Source organism: Lepus europaeus, chromosome 20, assembly GCF_033115175.1.
Source record: "Lepus europaeus isolate LE1 chromosome 20, mLepTim1.pri, whole genome shotgun sequence".
Classification (NCBI taxonomy): Eukaryota; Metazoa; Chordata; class Mammalia; order Lagomorpha; family Leporidae; genus Lepus; species Lepus europaeus.
In genome coordinates, this window is record NC_084846.1 from 17236763 (window position 1) to 17244550 (window position 7788).

The 7788-nt window shown below is 43.0% G+C and overlaps 1 pseudogene; it reads left to right on the plus strand.

Moving 5' to 3' along the window:
- The first annotated feature begins 2409 nt into the window (after positions 1-2409).
- On the plus strand, positions 2410-7262 carry LOC133749358 (ornithine decarboxylase antizyme 1-like; annotated as a pseudogene).
- The last annotated feature ends 526 nt before the right edge of the window (positions 7263-7788 follow it).

Here is a 7788-nt window from a genome sequence, read left to right on the forward strand (position 1 = left end):
CAATGCCATCACTTATAGAATTAGAAAACCCTAAAATTCATACAGAATAACAAAAGACAAAAGACTCAGAATAGCCAAGGAAAGCCTGGGGGAGGGGGGGACACTAAGCCAGAGGTATCACAATAACTAATTTCAAAACATACTACAAAGCTATAGTATTGTAAACAGTGTGAATTCTGACATAAAAATTGATCCATGTCAATGTAATAGAAGAGAAAGCCCAGAAATTAATCCATGTACATGCAGTCATCTGATTTTGACAAAAATGTTCAAACCATACTGTGAAATAAGAATAGTACTGCTAGCAAAATGATGTATACATGCAGAAAGATGAAATTAAATCCACATCTCCCACCATATGCAAAGGAAACACAAGATGGATCAAGACCTAAATTTAAAACCTGAGACTATGGAGTTGCTAAAATAAAATGTAAGGAAAGACATTGGTATAAGGGATGACTTCTCAGACAAGACCCAAAAGCACAAGGAATAAAAGCAAAACTAAGCAAACGAGATTATATGGAACTCAGAAGCTTCTGCACAGACAAGGAAATGAGTGGAGACATCCAACAGACTAGGAAAACATTGTGAGCCACTTGCCCAGCTAACAATTAATATCCAGAACATATCAGCAATTTTAAAAACTCAAAACCAAAAAACAACTAATCCAGTTGAGGAATAAGCAAAGAATCTCAACAGACAGTTCTCAAAAAAAGAAATACAAATAATCAACAAGTATATGAAAAATTGTTCCACATCACTAGCCATCAGGGAAATGCAAATCAAAACCGCAATGAGATATCACCTCATCCCTGTCAGAATATCTAAAATCCAAAATACAGAGAGCAGCACATGCTGACAAGAATGTGAACAAAGGGGGACGCTTACACACGGTTGGTAGGCATGTAAATTAGCGCAGCCACTGTGGAAAACAGTATGAAGATTCTTTTAACAACTAAAAATATACTTGCCATATGATTCAGCAATCCCAATACTGGGTATATACTCTAAAAGATATGAACACGTTGTATCAGAGATACTTGCACCACAATGTTAACAGAAGTACTGTCCACAATAGCTAAAATTTAGAATCAACTGAGGTGTCCATCAACAGATGAATTTATGAATAGAATTCAGTGTGCGTGTGTGTATAATGTATGTATATATGCATGTGTGTATACAATGGAATATTGTCCAACTATTAAAAATCAAATTCTACCATTCCCATTCAAATAGATGCAACCAGAAGACATCATGTTGAATTTAATAAGCCAAATAAAGAAAGATAAATACCATATGTTCTCTCTTAAATGCAAGAGGTAAAATTTTAAAAAAGAAATAAAAAAAAACAAATAAACAAAAGAAAGAAAGAAATTCCCGTGTGTATCAGTATTACGGCAAATATGGTTTTGTAAAACTGTTTTATACATTTGTCAAACCAACGGTTAAGCATCTTGGGGCTGGAGCTGTGGTATATCAGGTAGGGCCGCTGCCTGCAACGCCAGGGTCTTGTACGGGCACCAGTTTATGTCCTAGCTGCTCCAGTTCCCATCTAGCTCCCTGCTGACGTGCCTGGGAAAGCAACAGAAAGGATGGCCCAAGCGCTTGGGTCCCTGCCACCCACGTGGGAGACCTGGAGGAGGCTCCTAGTTCCTGGCTTCAGCCTGGACCGGCTCTAGCTGTTGTAGCTGTCTGGGAGTGGATGCCTGGGTATATGAATTCTGTCTCTCCCTCTGCCTCTCCCTCTCCCTCTCCCTTACCATCTGTCTCTCTCTCTCTTACACTGGGGCTCTGACTTTCAGAATAGACAAATAAATCTTAAAAAAAAAAAAGAATGTTATACTACTAGAGCCAACATTGTGGCATGATGAATTAAGTTTCTGCCTGCGACACTGGCATCCCATATGGGTGGGCACTTGGAGACCTGACTGCTGCACTTCCAATGCAGCTCTCTGCTACCGGCCTGAGCAAACGGTGGAAGACAGCCTAAGTGCTTGGGTCCCGCACCCTTGTAGGAGACCCAGATGGAGTTTCAGGCTCCAGGCTTCAGCTGTTGCAACCATTAGGGAAGTGGACAATTGGATGGAAGATTGCTTTCTCTCTGTCTCTCCATATGCCTGTGTAACTCTGCCTTTCAAATAAATAAAATAATTTTTTTAAAAAAACCTATTAAAATTTTGAAATCTTTAAAAAGTATTTTAAAATGTGAAAAAAAATTCTTTCTTACGAGTTGTGCAAAATAGATATTAAGGACTTTCAATTCAAGGCAAGGTGTGATTAATTCACTTCCCCGTTTCTCCTCCAGCTTAGAAGAGCTAAAACCCTGTACATAAAACAAGCGCAGGAAGGCTCTCAAAGTCAAGAGAGGGTTGAATGGAACAAAAGGAATCAGGGCCCAGGAGTGACAGGATGGGGCGTGATCCTGATGCTTCCTTTCTGAAGGAAACCACCAGAAGCACCAGTAGGAGACAGGCTGCCCCTCTGGCCAGAGCAGTTGGGAGAGGCAGCAAGATGGAAGACAATCTCTGTCGCACTGAGGGCAACACTATGGAAAAACCTATAGCTTGCAGCCCTGTCTCTGTCAGCAAAGGATGAATGGGGAGCCCACTCTTCCAACCTCCCCCTGCTGTAAGAAGTCACCCTTTTGGCCCACAAAGAGTAGAAGGAACAAAGGCTCCCACCAGGGGAAGGCATGTAGCAGGTAGTGAGGGGCCAGTCACCTCCTTGCTCCTACAGCATCAGCAAACAACAGGCAGGGACTCAAATATTCACTCCTTTCGGTGTGGAGGTATCTCTTGCTCCCTGGCATAGTGTCTGAGCATATGGCTCAATCAGCAGACTCCCAGGTGTATCATAGAATCTCCAGTGTCCCCATGATAAGATCAAAACTCACTCAGCAAATCAAACGACAGGGAAATCACAACTGATAAAAGAAACATTAATACGTACCCATACCAAGCTGGCACAGACTTTGGACTTATCTTCCCTAAATACTTAAGCAGGCATCATAAGACTATTTCAATTAGTAATCAAATGTCTTTACAACAATACATGAGTAGAATGCCTATGAAAAGACACTAGAGGTTTAAAGAAAAATGAAATAGAAACTATATTCTTTTTTTAGTTTTTTTAAAAAATTTTTGTGTCTTTATTTTAAAATATTTCAAGCAATTCAGAAAAGTACAGAGTGCAGTTCAATAAGTTCACATAAATTTAATATTTTTTAACATTTTGTCATACCTGCTTCATAAATAAATATTATATTCACACATGGGGTAGATATTTTAACTTCACATAATATGTAGTTCATGACAAAGAACTTAAAATGAGGGAAGAAGTCCATATTGTCATGTAAGGGGTATAATTCAGTGAAGACAGCATTTTTCAATACCTAAATACCAAACAACATGGCACCCACACTTCTTTTTTGAATTGGAAAATACAATAACTCTAAAAAAAAAAAACCTCCATGGAAGAGGTAAATAGCAGAATGGAGAGAACACATGAAAGAATAGGTGACTGTCGGGGCCAGTGGCCCTGGCCCGACATGAGATGCAGCAGGCTGAGGCTGTCCCTTATCTAATCCTGTTTCTAAGACTTTTCGTCCCATATTCCTGCAGGCAGGATGTGACTTCTGATGGTTTATGATGTTCTTTGCTCTATCTGCAGAGCTTGTACCCTGATCATTGCTACTTTGTAAACTTGCTCTATTCCTGTGCTATGCATGATTGCGCACAATGAATGTTATCTGTATGGGGTCTGGGGTATATATCCTTGTCTTTCTGTGTGCTCGCTGGCTGGAGACTGAAGGGTTTCCTTAGGGAGACTGCCTCCAGTCCCTCATCGCCGGGCCCCCTACTTTGGCTTGGAACGCGATGAGGCAATAAACGTGGTGATGAATTGACTGAGTGCTGCGTGTTTCCATGTGGTTTGTCGGGTGGCCTCCGACAGGTGACTTTTCAAAGAAAACACGAGAAATTGTCCAATCTGAATAATAAAGACACAGGGTGCACCAGCACTTGCTTTTCTGTACCTTCTCCCTCACAGAGTTCATTCAGGTGAAATTAGTCTTGAAAATAAATATAAAGAGTAGATTCCAGTAGGTCTTGTAAAATCACTTTTATTCGGTCCACATGTATGCACTTACACACACACACACACACACACACAAATCGATCCCACTCCATCCTAACAAACTCAGTCACAGAAACAAAAGATTGTCATAGGATTTTCAGGAACCAAGTCAGCAAACTACTTGGGTATCAGCCCAAACACCACTCAATGATGTATGAGTTAGGGCATTCAGAAGTACCATTTAGGGCAACCTTTTCAATCATTGATTCCACTTGTACCTCAACCCATATGGCATGGAATGGGCATTCCATGTACCCTAGAGACATTGTTTTAAATGCAACAATCTCCAAAACTTTTGCCACATTGAACTAAATACACATAAATGTAGCTATATATATATAATACAAAATAAATATGGTTATTTATTTCTTAAAATAATTTTATAAAGATTATTTATTTGAAAGGCAGAGTTACAGAGAAGCAGAGGCAGAGAGAGAGAGAGAGGCCTTCCAGTTGGTGGTTCACTCCCAAGATGGCTGCAATGGATGGAGCTGGGCCTATCTGAAGCCAGGAGTTTCTTCCAGGTCTCTCGCATGGGTGCAGGGGCGCAAGGACTTGGGTCATCTTCTACTCTTTCTCAGGTCATAGCTGAGAGTCAGATCAGAAGTGGAGCAGCCAGGACTCGAACTGGCACCTAAATGGGATGCCGGCACTGCTATGCCACAGAGCAGGCCCCTCTTAAAATAAATTTTAAGATATGGTTAGAATGCTACTTTCCGGGCCAGCCCCGCAGCTCACTTTGCTAATCCTCCACCTGTGGCACCAGCACCCTGGGTTCTAGTCCCGGTCGGGGCTCCGGATACTGTCCTGGTTGCTCCTCTTCCAGTCCAGCTCTCTGCTGTGGCCCGGGAAGGCAGTGGAGGATGGCCCAAGTGCTTGGGCCCTGCACCCCATGGGCGACCAGGAGGAAGCACCTGGCTCCTGGCTTCGGATCGGTGCAGCACGCTGGCCACAGCACGCTGGCCGTAGCGGCCATTTGGGGGGTGAACCAATGGAAAAGAAAGACCTTTCTCTCTGTGTCTCTCTCTCACTGTCTAACTCTGCCTGTCAAAAAAAAAAAAAAAAAAGAATGCTGCTTTCCAGGAGCAGATTATGACGGATAATGAGGAACAAAGACAGAAAGGGGCAGTTGTAGGGAGGGGGCTGTTGGTTTTACTCCACATTGGAGAGAACAAGAATGAGAAAAGGAGAGGCCAGATATACCCCAGAAAGACTGAATGCTTTTTGCAATTGAGCTCAGGGTCAATTTTGCCAAGAACGAGTCCATTAGAAAAATCAACTGTAGGGACTGACACTATGGTATAGCAGGAAAAGCCACCACCTGCAATGCTGGCATCCTATGTGGGCACTGGTTTGAGTCCTGGGTGCTCCACTTCCTATCCAGCTCTCTGCTATGGCCTGGGATAGCAGTAGAAGATGGCCCAAGTCCTTTGGCCCCTGCACCCACGTGAGAGACCAGGAAGAAGCTCCTGGCTTCTGGCTTCAGATGAGCACAGCTCCGGCCTTTGCAGTCATTTGTGGGAGTGAACCAGTAGGAGGGAGACCTCTCTGTCTCACTGCCTCTCTGTAACTATGCCTTTCAAATAAACAAATAAATCTTTAAAAAAAGAAAAAGAAAATCAAATACAAAAGCAAAGTCAATAAAAACTATATGTGTGTGTTCAGAACTGTGATTATAAAGACCTTGGGAACAGACATTCTAGATGGTTCTTTAGATATGAGCAACAAAAGAAAGCTATTTGAGCTTCAGATATACTGCTAACTTGTGGTTTATTTCAAAACAGCTTGCCAGAGGATATTATGATATTCTGTCTGGCTTTGCAGTTACACCAGTCAGCAGGCCAAACATAAAGACCTCTTAAGTCTTATTCAGAAATGAAATGGCTACTAAAATGGATAGAGTTGTATGTTAAAGAGACACCAAACCATCTTAAGTCAACTAAGTTAGCTCTAGGGGCAAGAATGAATGAATGCAAATGTGACACTACATCCTGTTGAATCCAGTCTTTCACAGAGTGGTGTCTGGGAGTGTGGGAAGGCCACTGGGGAAAGAATGAACTGTCAGAGGTGAATTTCCAAGCAGCATTTAAATTTCCTGATGCTTAAATGCATCAAGTGAAAGATAGCTTCCTGGGGTCAAAGCTTATGGACTCTGGGTGTTCAGCACAAAGGAAGACGGACAGGGGCGGAGAAAAGTCAAAGCAGCAAACTGATTCACAACAGAGGGTGCAGTCATGCAGAGACCAAGACTGAGTGTTTGGAAATAGGAGTAAGTTTGCCCACCCACAGCAGAAAAATAATTCAAAGCAGAAATAGGTAGAAGAGGTGACAAAAGTGTACGTAAGTCTAAGGCTTTGGTACAATGGAAAACAAGATGGAAATAAATAAAAGCAGATTTTATTAAATTTTTTCTTCAAAAAAGCAATTATTAAACTTTTAGAAGGTTTTAGGGTTTAGAGAGACAGGACGGGTGGATGGATGGATGATAGATAACAGATGAAGATGATACATAGATGATAAATTGATTGATTGATTAAAGGACTTGGCTCTCATGATTATGGACGCGAATAGGTCCACAATAGACCATTAACAAGGTGGAGAATGAGGGGCCAGCACTATAGATATGCTCTAAAATGAATTTTCAAGTCTTTAAGTCATATGTTTGAAGTCTGGGAACCTCCATGGCTGTAGCAACCTGAGCCCGGGGCCTCGGTGGCGCTCCCGATGTCCCACACCTAACCCTGAAGAGCCCAGGTGGGCGAGGGAATAGTCAGAGGGATCACCGTCTTCCAGCTGCATTGTTGTACTCCGATAATCGGCTGAAGGTTACAGAGGAACTGACGTCGAACAACAGAACGAGGGTCCTGAACGTGCAGTCCAGGCTCTCGGTCGCCAGACAGGCTAGATGGAGAGCGGTGCTGAGCTCCAACAACCTCTCCCGCCGGGAGCAAGTCCTGCTGCGGTCTGCAGAGGAGCAGCTCTGCCCCGACCTCGTCTCCATCTGCTTCCCTGAGAACTGTGAGGACAGAGCCGCCTTGCTCCACACCTTCAGTTTTCTGGGCGTTGAGACTATGAGACCAGGGCATTCCCTTGTCCCCAGGAGACCGGATGCTCGCTTGATTGCCTGAACGCTGGGGAGGTACTCCCCTGGCGAGAAGCTGCCGCCGGCTCCACAACTATGTATCCTCTCGGTTTGTCCACATGTTTTGTTTGTGCGAATAAAGGCTCACTCCAAATCAGTGGAGTATTTCTCAAAGTTTAATCTGTTTGTGATACAAAGTATTTGTTTCAATCCTAAATAAAAGTTTATATTTTACTTTTCAAAAATGTAAAATGAACACTGGTTTGACTCCCGGCTGCTACACTTCTGATCCGGCTCCCTGTTAATGCACCTGGGAAAGCAGCAGAGAATAGTCCAAGTCCTTGGGCTCCTGCACAGGCCTAGGAGACCCAGAAGAAGCTCCTGGCTCCCGGCTTCCGTCTGGCCCAGCCCTGGCTGTTGCAGCCATTTGGGGAGTGAACCAGCAGATGGAAGGTCTTTCTGTGTCTCTTCCTCTCTCTCTGTAACTTCTCCTTTCTCCCTTTCTGCCTTTCAGATAAATAAAATAAATCTTTAAAAAAATATATGGAGACTGAGTGAAAGTTATTACATGG